General features: G+C 34.7%; 1 pseudogene across 1 annotated transcript; it reads right to left on the reverse strand.

The window, feature by feature from the left end:
* Positions 1-16,246: 16,246 nt before the first annotated feature.
* On the reverse strand, positions 16,247-17,388 carry LOC308263855 (G/T mismatch-specific thymine DNA glycosylase-like; annotated as a pseudogene). Its single transcript has one exon. The product of its transcript is annotated as a G/T mismatch-specific thymine DNA glycosylase-like (transcript).
* Between the last annotated feature and the right edge of the window lie 270 nt (positions 17,389-17,658).

Consider the following 17,658-nt stretch of genomic DNA (forward strand, 5'->3'; position numbering starts at 1 on the left):
TACTTGAAGTTTATCAGGTTGTCTTAGCTACCAGAGCCATAAAAGGAATATGATAAGAGTTCAGGAACTTTATAGGGACAGGATCATTTGCCGTCATCTAGGTCATGGCAGAGTTTGGTTTTAATTCTATTGTGCTAAAAATGGGGGCATTTAAGCATAAAAGTAGTATGAAGAAATAAATTTAAAAATGTTAGAGCATTGTATGGTGAATATATGAGAAAGCACTAGAAATTGAAATAATTATCAAAAAGGAGGCTGTTGTCATCATGCAGTGACAGCATGATGCAGTGTATCCCAGTGCTGCTGTTTATGACAGAACTGGCGTGCATTGTTTGTCATTACTTTGCCCTTGTATAATGCATTACATTTTTAAAATAATTTCATCTCCTTTTAAGTTAATAGAACTGGCATCACTGTTTAATTTTATAAATTAAGAAATAAAGATACTAATCAAGATACTTGTCCAAGGGATATGGTGCAGAATAGCCTCTTGTTTTATAATACTAAATATATACCTATGTATTTCAAGTTCTAGGGTGTCCACAGTAACAAACTTGAGCCTCCTTAACTAAAACTCTGGTATTTTAGAATATTTACTACATTTATCAAAATATGTTTAAAATAGTATCTAGTTAGCACTAATTAATAATGCGTTTGGGCTAGGAGTTTGAGACAGGAGGATCACAATTTCATGACAAGCCCCATCAACTTAGCAAGGCCCTCAGCAACTTGGACTTCATTTAAAAAATAAAATAAAATAAAATAGGACTGGGGTGTACTTAGGTAAAATGCTGCTGGGTTCAATTCCCTGTACCAAAAATACATACATATATAATACATACATATACATACATAATGTACATTTACAGTTTTAGAGAAATATGTATTAAAAACATATGAAAAACATAATAATATAACTAATGAGGCAATTGATTATAATGAAGCAACTTGTTCTATATATATAAGAAGTTAAAATTTCAAGTGGTAAACTAATGTTCCTCTTCCAGTCTAGTAGTCTATTCTCCTCTTACACTCCACCTTACTTCCTTCCCAATATGCAACACTTAGATAATCAGCATAGCAATAACCCCAAACAAACAAAAAATACAAGAAACAAAAACTAATACCAGTGTCTCTATTGCAAGTGCTGCCATTTTAATTTTACTTCTTTTAATTCTTCTACATATATAGCATGTAAAATTTCCAATGTAAGAGTACTGAAAGTTTATTAGTGTACAAATACCTCATACATTTAAGCAGTACTATGATTTAGAAAGTTAACAGTATAGTTTTTTTCAGACTACCAAATCACACTGTCCAAAAATAAGAACTTTTTTAATTTTCTCATATATTTTTCCAGAAAATGTACTACATTAAATTATGCTCTTCTTTTTCAAGAAAGTACAATGGTGCTTTCTAGATACAACTGAGAGTACTGCCTTACTTAACTAGAGCATATATATGACATTTTTTAATTTTTTATTTTATAATTTCTAAACTTAGTCTCCCCACTTGTCTTATTCATCTAGATCATATATGTATATATATCACATCATTTTAAATAATTTTATTGTATTATATAATTTATAAATTTATTTAATCACTCTAATATTGATGAACATTAAGGTCATGGAAGATTTATTTTAAATGATACAATGGTCTTCACATTTCATGTATACTAGTATCATATTGAGTGGACATGAAGGAAAAACAGCACAAATTAATTGATGGAACAAAATACTTTCTCATTTTATATTTTATTAGCTACCTAAACATTGTATTCTTTATGTGAAATATAATACGTCCAGATGGGAGGATCTAGGTTTGCAACCAGCCTCAGCTAGTTAGTGAGGCTCTCTGCAACTTAGCTAGAACTTGTTTCAAAATAAAGAATAAATGCCGGGCGTGGTGGCTCACGCTTGTAATCCCCACGCTTGGGAGGCAGAGACAGGAGGATCACACAGTTTCGAAGCCAGCTTCGCTGGCTTAAGAGACCCTGTTTCCAAATTTTAAAAAAGTATAAAAATAGGTCTGGGAGTGTAGCCTGGAGGTTGAAGGGTTTCCAGGAAATCCAGTACCACCAAAACAAAAAAAAAGTTAAAAAAGAATACAAAGTTGGGCATATATATATATTTTTTGTTGTTGTTGTTGTTGTTGATATATATATATATATATATATATATATATATATATATATATATATATCACTTCCCAAAAGAAAAGAGAATATAGTGATTATTATTCCCCTTGATTACCAAGTTGATGAAAAATTACTAAGAAAAATGAAGGACAAAAAACAGACAGCAAAGCCCAGGGCAACAGACAGGCAGACGTTTACCTTGTTACTACAGTGACAAGTTTAAATGGTGCCATATACATTGTTCCTCATTTCATTTCATATCTTTACCTTTCTGTATATTTAAAAGAAATTTTCCTGTAAAATAGTTTTTCAGACACTTTGTTTAGATTTTTTTTAATTAGGCACATTTACCTTTTGCTCCTTGAATTGAAAGTAACATTTTTATATTCACAGAATAAAGTTTTTTCTGTGTTACATATTGACTCATATTATATCATGAGGAAGACAAAGAACTGTCTTCTTCATCTATTCACCCTACTGACCCATTTGGGTACTGAAATATCTAACAAAATTAGAAAACTTGAAATGACACTACACATCAGGGTAAAATATCTGTGGAAAATCAAAGTTCTCTTGGAAGGAGAAATATCAGAAAAATCTTTTGTAGCATTTTGGGTAGTGTGGATTTTTTTTTTAATTTGAATAGAGCTTTAGGAAAACACAACCAATGTGATAGATTCTTCTCTATCAGGACTTTAGTTGACAAATACACTCTGGACCTGAAAATTAGACCAAGAACTTTCTGCCCCAGTCAGCTTCCAGGCTGTGGAATTGATAGAACACTCCAAATAAACAAGAAAAGAAACCAGGACTCACAGATTAATCTATGCACAAATCCTTCCTCAGCATACATCTTTCTTCACTCTAGAAATAACAAAGAAAAAGAGCTAGTGCTATTTTTTGCACAAAATTATACAATGAATGTCCACAACATAGGCAGAGAATCTTTTGATTGGCAGGCAGCTAATTACCAATGTGGGTCAAATCAGATGGTTTTGGGGACACTCCTGAGTTTATGGAGTTTAATTAGGCAAAGTAACAATGACCACACTGTCACAAAAATGAATACTTTATTAGATTTCTAATTAGTAGATGCCACTCTAAGTGTATGTGTATTATATATTATATTCTTCTCTGGAGGGCATTAATTGAGTTAGGAAAATACCTTATAAAATGGTAGAGATTAACAAGATGAAATTTTTAGAAGACAAGTGGCAAACATAAAGATACTACAGCAAGATTCGTGTGAACTATTTAAGAAACTTAAAGGAAGGCCAGTAATGTAATGTAGTCAATCAGTGGGAAATCAGTACATGAGATGTCTGTGGAGTAGTTAAGGCTATATATTGCCAGATACTGAAAAGCATAATCATGGTTTAAATGTGTATCCAAGAACAAAAGGAAAATATTAAGTATAAGAATGACATACTGGCATTTGTTTTTGAAGTGATTGCTCCACAGTAAGATGTGCAGATCAGACAGATCAGTTGTGATGCATGGAGCAGAAGTGAGGACACCAGAAGAATGTCGTTTCAGGAGATGATAGGGGATTGTATGCAGATATTGACAGTGCAGCTTGGGAGAAATAGAACAATGAGGCATATATAGGTTGTCCAAACAACCAGGAAGTACAGTGTTAGCAATAAAGGGACACAGCACGTTGCGAGCAAGGCTAGAGCAAAATAGACTAGAAGACTAGATGTGGAGAAGTGCTGATAATTACTGTGTATGTACTAATTGTTGAAAACTGGTATAAAATACAGAGTGGACTATGTTTCTCAGAAGGGATTAGTGTTGGTCCCGATGCCAGAGAAGCTCTCTTTCTTGGCAGGGATTCTAGTAGACCCAGAAACTGCCAACTTCAAAAGCAAATGCCAGTGAATGATAGAAAAAATAGAGTATTGAAATAGAAATAAAAATCATAGTCTAAATGAAAGCAAGGATGAGGTTGTAGCTCAGTGGTAGAGGCCATTCAGTGGTAGAGCCCTTGCTTGGCATGTATGAGTCTCTGGGTTTGATCTCTAGCACTGAAAAAGAAATAAAGAAGGAAAAAAGGATAGAAGCATTAACATATACGAGAGATATACCTGCATATCTATATTCATTGTGGCATAATGCACAATAGCCAAGTTATGGAAGCAGTCTAGGTGCCCATCAACAGGTAAATAGATATATGTTACCCATATATATGAATATTATTCATCTATGAAGAATAAAATTATGTCATGTGCAGAAAAAATGCATGGAGCTTGATGTCTTCATGTTGAGTGACATGGAAAAGGTGAGATGGGTGGGGAAAAGGGTAAGGGAGGGTGGATACAATCAAAACATGATATAAATTAGTATGGAAATGTCACAGTGAAGCCCATTAATATGTGCAGTAAGTATGAATATATATATAATAAAAACAAGGCTGAGAAATACCAAAAGATAGGGAAACTACGGCAACAAATGTAAGGTAAGGAGAGTAAAATTTTCACAAAATAAGGCATACAAAAAGCAGCTGGGCACAGTGGTACACACCTGCAAACTCAGTACTTTGGAGACTGAGATAGTAGAATTCTGGGTTCTAAGCAAACACAAAATAATTTAATGTGACTCATTTTCAAAATAAAAATTAAATAATGGGCTGGAGTTATAGCTCAGAGGTAGAATGCCCTGTCACAAAATGACAAGGAAAACAAAAAACATATTTTTTCAAATTTTACTGTAATAAAAATGTCAAAATAAAAGTAAATAAAATTTATTTATTTATCTATACAATTTTAAAATGTTGAAAGAAACCACAAGCCAGATGTGCTGGTGCACTCCTATAATTCTAGTACTTAAGAGACAAAGACAGAAGGATTATAGATTTGTGGCCAGCCTCAACACTTTCGTGGGAGGCTCTGCAACTTAGTGAGACTCTGTTTTGAATTTAAAAACAAAATAAAATAAAATATCACTGGGGGTGTAGCTCAGAGATAGAATGCTCTTGGGTTGAATTCCATACCCACCCACAGTTGTTGTTTAAAAACAAAACAGACAGTTATAAAATTAAATTATTCTAATTTTATTTAAGTCTTTATAAGCAATATGTATTATGTCAACACAAGAGAAAAGCATACCCAACACAAAAGCTTTATCAGTCAGTGCAAATCATGATTTGTAGATGTCTTATTCACTTATATATTATCTGAAAATTCTGCAATAAAAATATCTTAAAATAAAAAAAATGTGTGCATTTGTATGTGTATATGTATGTATGCTTTTATGGAGCAAGAGGTTTTGGCAATTTTGTCACATATATAAACTACAAAGATCTTCTATTTAATGAGATGCTGCATCCATACAATACAAAAATGATCAATATTTTAATTTTATTGGTACATTGTAATCATACATCTTGATTAAGTGCAAGGTGGTAGAGGCATACATGTGCACAGCACTCATTCAGCTCTTCCCTAGGTCCTACCCTATCTCTTCCCCCTCACTTCCTTTCCATGCACAGCACAGAGATTAATAAGCCTGTGTATGTACATCATATCCATTGAGATGTTTCCCTTGTTCTCTCTCCCATCTCCTTCAGTTAGGTCCCCTTCTTCACTCAGCTAAGGTGGTCTCCTCTTTTATCTGGAGTCCATCCTATGCCCTGTTTCCTCTCTATCATAATTCACAAATGCTAAACTATGGAACCAGCCAAGATGTCCATCAATAGATGAATGGATTACAAAACTATGGGATATGTGCACAATAGAAGTTTACTCAGCCATAAAAAAGAATAAAATTATGTCATTTGCAAGGAAACGGATGGGACTGGAGATAGAAAAAGATGAATATTATTGTCAGCACCCTCTCTGAACAGCAGAGCCCACTGAGAAAATGTAGCAATATGCATATTATTGTTTGTGTCTTTTCTGTACAGAAGATAGTGACAGCCAACCCCATTTCTTAGTCATCAACACAACTTCCATGATCTAGCTCCCAATCAGGGTTTGGCACTTCATAGTTAAGCAGGTCACTGGAAGTTTGTGTAAATAACAGATGGTCTCTATCAAATGTTTTCTCCATCAAAGTGTTGAAAAAAGAAAATGATACAAGAAAAAGGAAAATGATTAGAAAATGAATCACATCACTCCAAGGAAATTAATAATCTAAGAATGATATCTACAAATTCTGATTCAAGACAGTTACAAGTCTATATATGTAAAGACATATTATATATTTGTATATTTGTGGGATATATGTGTATGCATGTATCACATATATGCACATTCAGTACATGAATAAACATGTATATTGATAATATCTACATACAATAATATACAAATATATATGTACAAACATTCAATGATACTAACATACGTGTACTTAATGTTTAGAAGGTCTGTGCACATACATTGTCACTTTTTATCTTGGGGTAGGACGTTTGTCACTGGAAATCAACTTTCAATTTCCTTTTTATATATAATTTATTGTTTAATTGGAATTTTCTGCTAGAGAACCCTGACACAGTTGATACAAAATTCTAAAGCAAGGTGTCAGAATGCAACAATTCAAAGCAATTGTCAGCCCACAGGTCAGTTTTTAAAGTTTCAGTGGAGAGATTCTGTACTGATTGAACTGCTGAAAACCAGCAGTAGCCTCTAGAAAGTTACAACTGAGGGATTGCAGCAGGGAGTCGGCAAAGGACCTAGCAAAATGCCCACACAGTGCTCCACTTCAAACACCAGCCCGGTTCATGGTACAGAGCAAGCTCTGCAATAGGAAGCACATTGTTCCAGGAAAAGCTTTGTTGTTGTGTGAATTTTTCTCCCATATGGTTTTGGGAAGCTAAGTAAAATATATGAGGTAATTAAATGAGAGAAGAGGCAAACACAGCTTCATCAAATACGAACACATGGCTTAGCTACTGGAATTCCTTACTTTGCAGAAAAGAGAACTTTTCTTCTAATAGAAATATTTAAATGGATATGTGAAATTCTGAATTGGAATTGTACTGTATGGGGTTTTGACCTCCTATTACCTAAGAGTAACCAGAGAAAACAATCATTTTTGAGTATGTGTCTCTGTGTTACTGGGGATTGAACCCAGAGGCATTCTACCTCTTTGATACACCCCCAGATCTCTATTATTTTTTTTCATTATTTTGACACAGGTTTCCACTAAATTGCTGAGGCAGGGGCTTATTTTATATTCCTTTATTATCTTGAGTTATTTTCTTCTATTCTTATTGTCTGCGGTGCTTGCTTTAAGCATGAATAGGTGTTAATTTTGTTCAATGCTCTTTCAGCATTTATTGAAATGATCATGTGATTTTTGTTTTTAGTTCTGTTTATGTGAATTATATGTTTGTTTTGCTTTTGTTTTTGTTCTTGTTTTTGTGTTTTTGTACATTGAACCAAGCCTTGCACCCCTGAGATGAACCTGACTTGGTCATAGTGTATATTTTGTTGATATAGTTTTGAATGTGCATTACTAGTATTTTGTTTAGCAGTTTTGCATCTAAGTTCATCAAAGATATATGCCTATAATTTTTTGAGCTATCTTTATTTGGTTTGGTATTAATTTGATGTTGGTATAATCAAATTTATTTGGGAAATTCTTGTTTCTTTTTCTTTAATGAAATAGATTGAGGAGTATTGGGATTAGCTCTTCTATAAAGAACCAATTTGATAAAATTTATTAGGAAAAGTATTCAGTCCTAGGCTTGCTTTCATTTTTCCGTTTTCTTTTTTCTTTCTTTTGTTTTTTGAGTTACTTGGGATGCTATCCAGGGAATTTCTACCTCCTGATTATACGCACAGACCTATTTTGTATTTTACTTGGAAACAGGATCTCACTAAGTTGCTGAAAGCCTCACTAAGTAGCAGAGGCTGGCACTGAACCTGCATGATCCTTTTGTCTTATCCTCCCAAGTACTGGGATTACAAATACCAGCACCACCATGCCTGGCTGGGCTTTTTGGATAGTAGACTTTTTATTGCTGCTTTAGTCTCTTTAATTTCTATATCTTCTTGATTTATTTTAGGAAGATTGTATGTGTCTTGAAATTTGCCAATTTGTTCTAGGTTTTACAATTTTTTGGAGTAGTTTTTCAAGGTAGTTTCTGATAATTCTTTGGATTTCTGGGCTGAAAGTGAAAATGTCAGTCAAATTTTTTATCCCTTATTTTAGCAATTTGAGTTACCTAGTGTTTTATCTATATTTTTATTTTTTCAAGAAACCAGCTTTTGTTTTCTTGATTTTTTTTGTATTGCTTTCTTATTCTTTACTTCATTGATTTCTGCTCTGATTTTAATAACTTATGGTCTTCTTCTGGATTTGGAATTAGACTCTTCCTGTTTTTCAAGGGCTTTGAGGGGTGTCTTTAAGTTATTTATTTGGCAATTTTTCTGTTATTTTTATGTGGGCTTTCAGTGCTATAAATTTTTCTGTAAACACTACCTTCAAGGTGTCCCAGAGGTTTTAATATGTTGTATCTTTATTATTGTTTGTTTCTAGAAATTTCTTGATTTCACTCCTTACTTATTCTATGACCCATTCCTCATTATGCAATGTGATGTTCAGTCTCTATGTGTTTATGTGGTTTTTCTGGGTCTTCTTTTGTTTGATTTCTAACTTCATTCTATTGTGGTCATAAAACACACAGGGAATTATGCCACATTGTTTAATTTGCTAGTGAATGATTTATAGCCGAGGATATGGTATATTTTGTAGATGATGCTGTGAGTACCTGAAAAAAATGTGAATTCACCTGTAGTTTGGTGGGATATTCTGTTTATGATTAATAGTTCCATTTGGTTTATTTTGTTCTTTAGGTCTGAGGCATCTTTATTGACTTTTTGTTCAGAAGATCAGTAGTGTGAGAGGAGTGCTGAGGTCTCCCAGTATTATTGTTTTGGCATCTATTTGTAGCTTAATATCATGAAGAGTTTATGAAAGTGATTGTGCATTTTTGGAGCAAAAATTTTTATTGTTATATTATCTTTCTATATTTTGTCTTTTAACAGTAAGAAAATTACCTCCTTTGTCTCTTCTGATAAGTTTGGGCTTGAAATCTAACTTGACTGATATAACAGTTGCTACTCCTGCTTGTCTTCAAGTTTCATTAAAATGGATTGCCTTGCTCCAGCTCTTCACCTTTAGTTTGTGAGTATCTTTACTTATAAGGTGTGTTTCTTGCAGGCAGCATATAGTTGGATAATGGTTTTAGTCCATTATATCACCTTACATTTTTTATTGGGGAGTTAAGGGCATTTATATGCAGTATAATTATTGAAAGATTATTTTTAATTCTTAACATTTTAAGTTTTAAATTCTGTTTGAGGTAGTTTGTTCTTTTTTGCTTAGTTGTTTGATAAAAATTGTTGTTTCTTTGGTTCTGGCATTTAGTAATTAATTAATCTCTGAGTATTTTGTGCTTTTGAAAGACATACATTCTTTCAGCTTCTGTTTGTTCTGGATGGTTTTTATTTCCCATAGAATGTGAGTGATATTTTTGTTGGGTAGAATAGTCTAGGCTGGAATTTTTATTTCAGAGTTTGAAAATGTCACTCCAGGCCCCCCTGGCTTTCATGACTTGGTTTCAGAACTCTGGAGTGATTAGTATTGGTTTGCCTTTGAATGTCACTTGTCTCTTTACCTCTACTGCTTTTAAAATTATTTTCTTAGCATCGACAAAAGCCAATTTGATTATTATGTGGCATGGTGGACCTTTGCTCTGATATTGTCTAATGGGGGTTCTGTATGTTTCCTATACCTGTATGTTTACCTTTTTTATGTCTGGAAATTTTTATGATGCCACTTTTCTCAAAAGATTATTGATTTCTTTGATTTCAGTTTCTAATTTTTTTTCTCTTATGTGCCTGTTATTCTTAGGTTAGGTACAGTGGGAATCTTATAAGACTGCTAGTTCAAATGATATGCTTATGCCATTTCAAGTTGGGCCAGAAACATTACATAGAGACTATGTCTACCTGGATTAAATGTTTGAGTATGAAGATAAATTCATTTGTGTAAAGTTATTTTTTTCTTTGGGGTCAGTGTGTACATAGCATATGTTTAAGAAGTATAAGCTTTTGGCTAAAATTTGTTTTACAATTAGAAATACCTAGCACACTCATAAAATGTTTGGACAATTGAGGAATAGTCTTCTTGTCTGACATTTACTTCATGACTTTATACATTAAGGTAAAAGAAACCAGTCTACATGAATATACCAAAGAAAATAAAATTGCTGCACAGTTGCTTTTGTATAGGTTGCTGCATTTATCCTCTCAAAAGATAAAGGGTAGAATTCACTGAGCTAAGAGAAGATTCACTGAAGCCATTTACAATGCTTACTAGGATAGCTACCCCAGCAAGGGAGTATGAGTTGCCCAGGGAAGGTGTTGATAGAACTAGCTCAGAATTCTCTAAAGAGACTGTATTGTTCTCTTTGGCATTTCCATAGGTAGTATAGAAGCCAGTTTGTTGCAACATGAAGCATTGAAGTTTTCTTTTAAGCATCAGTACTTGTTTTCATTTTTTACACATTGTTTTCTTTACTCATTTCCTCTTTCCAGACTTTATTCTTCCCCTTAATTTGTGCATGGAGTAGTAACAGTGTTTACTTCCATCCATGATGTAAAGAACAGGTTTAATTTTCAGGTTAATCTATTACTTATTTATTTATTTATTTATTTATTTATTTATTTATTTATTTTGGTGGTACTGGGGTTCCTGGAAGCCCTACTACCTCCGGGCTACACTCCCAGACCTATTTTTACATTTTTATTTGGAAACAGGGTCTCCTAAGCCAGCGTGCGCGGCTGGCTTCGAACCTGCATGATCCTCCTGTCTCTGCCTCCCAAGCGCGGGGATTACAAGCGTGTGCCACCACGCCCGGCTAACTTAATCTATTTTTAAATGGGCATATTAGCTTGACCATATAATTATGCAAAACAGAAGGCTGTGATATTTTAGCACCTCAAAATAAAAGTCATATTAATCTTTAGAAAAATACATTCCTATTTCCTTTTTGTAACTTTTTTTATTCTTTGTTTCGAAACAAGGTCTCACTAAGTTGTAGAGGGCCTCATTAAGTAGCTGAGGCTGACCACAAACCTCAATCCTCCTTTCTCAGCTTCCAAAGTTTTTATAAATTTTTAATCTTATTCTAAAATAATTTAGTTTACTTTTACCCACAATATAATGAAGATTATTACACCTTATGGAGTAAAGGTGCTAATAAGAATAAAGCATATAAAACAAAAAACATTTTTACTTTTATTTTTGTGTGTGTGTGTGTTTGTGTGTGTGTGTGTTGTGTGTGTGTGTGTGTGTGTGTGTGTGTGATACTGGGGTTCCTGGAAGCCCTTCTACCTCTGGACTACACTCCCAGACCTATTTTATATTTTTTTATTTTTGGAAACAGGGTCTCCTAAGCCAGAAGGGCTGGCTGCAAACCTTCGCGATCCTCCTGTCTCCACCTCCCAAGCTTGGGGATTACAAGCATGCGCCATCACGCCCGACCAAACATTTTTACTTTTATCATCAAACATTCTGATAAAAAAATAAGGATTATTTAGTACTATTGCATGAAAACTTCATATTACATCATAATAAAAATTAGTGCATTCCCTTGAATATGTTTACAAACTGTTTCATATTACAAATTAAGACTTAGGTTTATTTTCAATTAACTAGCCAAATTTCCTAAGAACTTACCAAATTTATAGCCATTCCTCATAATTAGCAAAATACTAGATCAAAAACTTAGCGGTTAATTGGGTGATGTGCACATGCATGTCTCACAAGTCTTTTATCCCACAAAGATGTATGACTACAATGAACCAATAAAATTTTTTTTAAACTTTATGTAATTTTGAAGTGAAATGCCATAACTGCAGCCAGAGGAAATCTCTTGTTTTCTTCAAATTTTTATTTCCAAGGGATGAAAGTACAAATCATAGCAAATCTTTGGAAAGGAAGAAGGAAAAATTATCTCTTGACAGAGTTTTTGGTTAAGAATTGTTTTCATCTGTACTTATAAATGAAAAGGAGTAGCAAATTAGAAGAAAGTAATGTGAAGGTAAAAAATGTTTTCTTGATTTTTCCAGTTTTCGTCATTGCTTAATTGACTCCTCTTTAGAAATTATAATTTGTCTCTCTGGAATTGTAGCTATAAGCACTGATTGTGACTGAATGAAGATCTTGGAGTATTGGTCTATATGACTCACATTTCCCATTTGCTGGCCCACTCTTCCTAGTGAAGAACAAATAAAAATTAGAGATAAATGGTGATGGGATGGTTGGCATCTGAACAGTTCTACATGTTTTTGTTGAAGCTGCGGTAGTGGCAGGCCCCTGTAAGAGAAAAGATAAGACCAGAGATGTCTCAGAGCTACCATTTCTTTCCATCTCTTGCTCATATTTGTGGGGCTTTTTGAAACATCAGGAATAAAGTGGAGGGGAAAGATTAAAAACAGACATGACATTTTCTCTTGCACTGTTGACATTTAAAAAACATATCCAAATGCTTCCTTAGTCAGAAAGATCTATTCTGAAATGAAAGTACAAAATGCTACTTTATATAGGACTATACAAAGGATATTAGGTCTGGTTTCCTTCATATGCAAAATATCACTAAATGTTGAGTATAACTTGCTGTATTGCTAGAATTTCGCACTTTTAAAAATTCATCTTCTCAAAAAGAAGTAGATTGTGTCTACAGTGAGATGCCTGAATAAGTGTTTTGACTATTTTTAAATTCTTGGTATGAAGTCTGATTTCCTTTAATTCATGTTGAGTACTTTTATCTGCCAGGCATTGTGTTAATTGGGGATACTTAAAACATAACACACAATTCCTCTCCTCAAAAAGCTCATTATTAATGTTGGAGACAAGAAAATGAAAAATAATTTTATTAAGATGAGATACTAATTAATAGATTAGTTGGTGATTCCATAAAGAAGAAAAGTTGAAGATTATTGATTATTGCGATTCTCTCCTTACTTTCTAAGCTGTTACTGTATCCAGTGAGCATACAAGGCAGCATCCTAAAAGTCCCTTTCCAGAATTTCCTATTTATTTCTGTTGGACATACACTTTTTTCTCAATTTTTCAATCAAATGCCAATTTAGGTACTGTTAAAGAGATTTTACACATTTAAAGTCACAAAATAGTTAAACATAATATAGGGAAGTTGAATAGCCCTCACCTTGATCTCATTGTATAAAATTTTAAAATAGGAGTTTCTTCTTCTTCTTCTTCTTCTTCTTCTTCTTCTTCTTCTTCTTCTTCTTCTTCTTCTTCTTTTTCTCTCTCTCTCTCTCTTTCTCTCTCTCTTTCTCTTTCTTTCTATCACACACACACACACACACACACACACACACACACACACACACACACAACTATGCTGTCGCTGGCATGTGAAAAAAATATGTTATGGACTAACCATGTCAAGGTATTAAAGGTGGCCTCTAGCTACTGAGGGTGGTCCCTGGGTTACAGTGATGTGGAAACTCTCATCTTACCACCACAAAGAAGTAACTATTCTACAAATATTCACAAGAAATTGTTTATAAGATTGAGAAAGGACTTCAAGTTCCAGATAATAATCACAGCCTTTGTGATCACAAATTATTTTTATTTTATCCTGTTGATACCCTGAAGACAAAAAGTGCCCCCTATGCCTAACTTTAAAACCTAAAAAAAAAAACTGAGACAACAAATTTGCACTTCTTGAAAGACTAAGTTTCTTGCAATTTGTTACTCCACAATAGAAAATTAATGCAAATTGATGTTAAAGAACATTACTTATGAAAATATATAGCTGGCAGAAATTCTAATTTTTTGACATGAAACAGTAACTCATCCATCACAGGAAACTATCTGGAATTTTGCAAGCATAAACAATGAAATTTATATTAATTATAGTGTCAGTAACCTAAAAATATCTCTGCATATGTGATTGCAATATAATGTATAGCACTTTAAAGTGACAAGAAAAAGGTAAAATGCACATTTCTTTTAGCACTGTCCAATTTGATCTTGTTTCCTAAACTACATAATCTAATACAAATTTAAATGATCAAGCAAATTAAAGTTTTTTTCTTCCTATCATCAGTTTTAAAAATGCTTTTGAATAGAGAAACTATGTGGACTTATTGAACACTACACAGATAATAGATTTTAAAAAAAGAAGCCACAAATTTCAACTTTAGGATGATTTAAATTTTTATATTTATTTTATGTGAGGTTCAATTTTCTTTTAAAAAAAAAACTGCACAATCTATTTTCCAGCTACTAGAATAAGTTAAATGATACCTACTCACTCCATTAATGAACATGACATGATAACACAGGTAGGATAAAACCACTTTACCTAAAACATGACTTAGCTTTCAAATTTAAACTTAATTTAATTTTTTTTAATCCTTCAGTGTTATTTAATGAAAAGGTCTCATACTGTCATGTACAGGATATACCAACATTTACTATTCATCTGTCATGATTCATGAAAAAAATCACGATTGTATGTTTGGAAAATCCTTGAACCCATTCTCAAGTGTCTGTCATAACAGAAAGGATATTTTTTCCACTCAAATAAGAAAATTTCTTGTAAAGCTACAATAGTTATTACCCAGCTACATGCTTTACATAATCCCATGAAAAAATAATTAAATTGTTCCTAATCCCTGATGCACCCGCACAAAATGTTCATGTAAACAGCAGTATGGTACATCATTTAAATAACGTGAATGACCTTTATATACCTTGACCTAAACTTAGGGGGAAATAAAAGACATCACTGCCACACCTAAAAAGCATGTGAAGATTCACAATAAGAATTTTTTTCTCATATAAATAGAATAGGCTATATAGCCTCCTGGGGGTAACAAAAACCTTACAGATATTTCATATTGCAAAAACAGCATGCTCCCTGGATACATATAAAGTCAGAATATTCAGGAGTGATTAGGAATGAAATCGGATGGCATTTTTTAATACCCAGCTTTAATATCCACCAGACTTCGGGGTCTGAACTATTTGTAGCACCATGAAAAATGCATTAGAAAACCACAAAGGTACATAATTCAAACCAACCTTCCCTTGAGGTTCACTTAGTCTACTGTAACAAAGAGCAAAGATGCACAGAAACAATTTTTTAAATAATTGGCTTATTGCATTTACCTAGCAAGAAAAATTCTGTGTTATTGATTTTAGTGTATCTCATGTACACTAAGCACCAATTTAAATGAGATCATCAAACACCACCAGCAGTTTGTGGCTCAGCCTAAAAGTTCATTTCTTATCACTTTCCATGCCACACCCTTAGAGTTCAGGAAGATAAAATTAGACAGGTGATAAAAGACTGACAGAGGAACTCCGCTTCCCTATCAAATTTCCACCTCTCAAGTAAAACATAGTGGCAGAATGTCAAAGGTCTACTGCACGCTCTGGAACCTACCAGCTCTGCAGCAGTTTCTGCTTACTAGAATACAGACACAGTAAGGAGGCTGCGGCAGAGCCCACGGCCTTCGGGGCTGGCCGGGCTGGCCTTGCTGCTGCCTAGCCAAGCTCCCTGTCGCAACTCTCACACTCCCCACTAATAGAGGAAAGAGGCTTGAGTGTGAACACCACTCGGGGAGTCCTAGGTCTACCTCAGTTACCACCGAAGGCAAATGATACTCTGCCCAGAGTGAACATCCAATATGAAAAGCAACACATGTGCATTTTTAGCAGTACTAATCCTTACTATTAGCTTGCCCTCCTAAGGCATAAAAGGGACAATGGCATACCTAGGCTTATGCCCAACTGAGAGTCAACTATAAGTAGTCAGACTCTTGCATTTTAAAAATACAGGTCAAAAATAACTCCCAAAAGAAAACCGATTTCTTCCTTAGTATACAAAAAGCTGGGATGATGGTTAATTCATATATAAAAACTCATATACAAAACCCCTACTTCTTCCTTCCAAACTCCTCAGGTTCATACAGTTGATTCTAGCACACAACTGTTTTGTACTATAGTTACGTCACTAAAGTACCAATAAAATACTTCAGTTAGCAAACTGAGGTTATACTTCTTGACAACTGCATTAAAACTGCAGCGCTGAGACAGAGCTGGGAAATGCCATTCTTAAGCATGGGTTTCTTCTTCCTGCTTCGGTGTCCCACAGTGATTATTAAAAGAAGGAATCTGGTCTGTAAACGACTGGGTCATCCACTACCCATTGGGAACATCACTGAGAGCTGATTCTCCTAAGTCCTCACTGTTAGCCCATTTGAAGGAAGCCACAAGGCTCACTAGCACATGGATTTAGACTATAAGCACCACCATATGCGGCTTCATAATCGGAGTTGTTTTTTTCTTCTTTAACAACCATCTTCTTTGCGTCCTCTTGTGCGAGATGTAGGTCAAATGTGCAGTGCACCTTCTGCACGTCAGTGTTGCACTCGGTGCCTTTCAGCTGGTCTCTCAAGTCCTTCAGCTTGATGTAGTAATGAACCTTTTCCTGGGCTCGGGGAAAACTGAGCACAGCAAGCACTGGATGAGGGCATGACATAGCAGTGAGTTTCTGTGTCTGGAATCTTGTGGGGCTGAAGCCCAAATTCCAAGTTCTTAACCTTTACTCCAAAGACTTCTTTACTAAAAATTTCATAACTACATTTCCATTAAACATCGCTATTCGTGGCTGATATTTTTGTAATTTCTGTACTAGAATACATCCTCCTTCACGAATTTCTTTACTGAAAAGATCTTTGCTGCTGGGTGTTGTCCGTTCAACCATGTTGGTAAATCCCATAGCATACTTCCCTGGGAAAGTGTGATCATCCATGTGATTCAGCTGGACCTCAATCAGCCCCGACATAAACAGGGACTTCCAAAAATGATTTCCAAGCCCAGGGTAATGATGCCCTTTGTAGGCAGCCATCAGTCCTGGATTAATGCCAATAATCACAATGTCCAGATTGAAGGTCAAAATGTCAGGAAGAGTCTTGGTCAAAAGCTCAGCTTCAGAAACGCCATTAAAATGGTCTACTTTCCTTTGCACTTTAAGTGTGTCTGTAATTTTTTTTCTTGCTTTTCTTTTGATTTTCCAAACTGGCCAGATTTTTTTTTTGACTCGGTGGGTTTTTTGGGGTTCTGTTGCTCAGTTTTTTTCTTTTTCTTCCTTTTGGGGACTCTTGCACTGGTTCCTGGGTTGGTGCTGGCTCTGGCGCGTCGGCAGGCACCTGCTGCTCGTCCACGACAGCCACGATAGGCGCTTCAGCCATCATAGGTTGAAACGGGAATGAATAAAAAGTGTGGGCTTGCCCAAAGGAATAGCTGCCAGCCTTCTCCGCTGCCACGCGTGGCGGCTGGTCACTTAGGCGCAACCCCTGGTATCTGATGGCCGGCAAGAAAGCAGCTAGCCCGGCGCCTCCCCACCAGTCTGCATCAGCCCCCCTGCTCGCCAGTCCGCAGCCCCCCTAAACTTAATTTTAAAAAATCCTCTATAGTACAAAGACTCAGGCCTGCGGATCCTTCTTTCTTGTTTCTTATATTTA

This window comes from Muscardinus avellanarius, assembly GCF_963383645.1.
Source record: "Muscardinus avellanarius genome assembly, chromosome: 6".
Lineage (NCBI taxonomy): Eukaryota > Metazoa > Chordata > Mammalia > Rodentia > Gliridae > Muscardinus > Muscardinus avellanarius.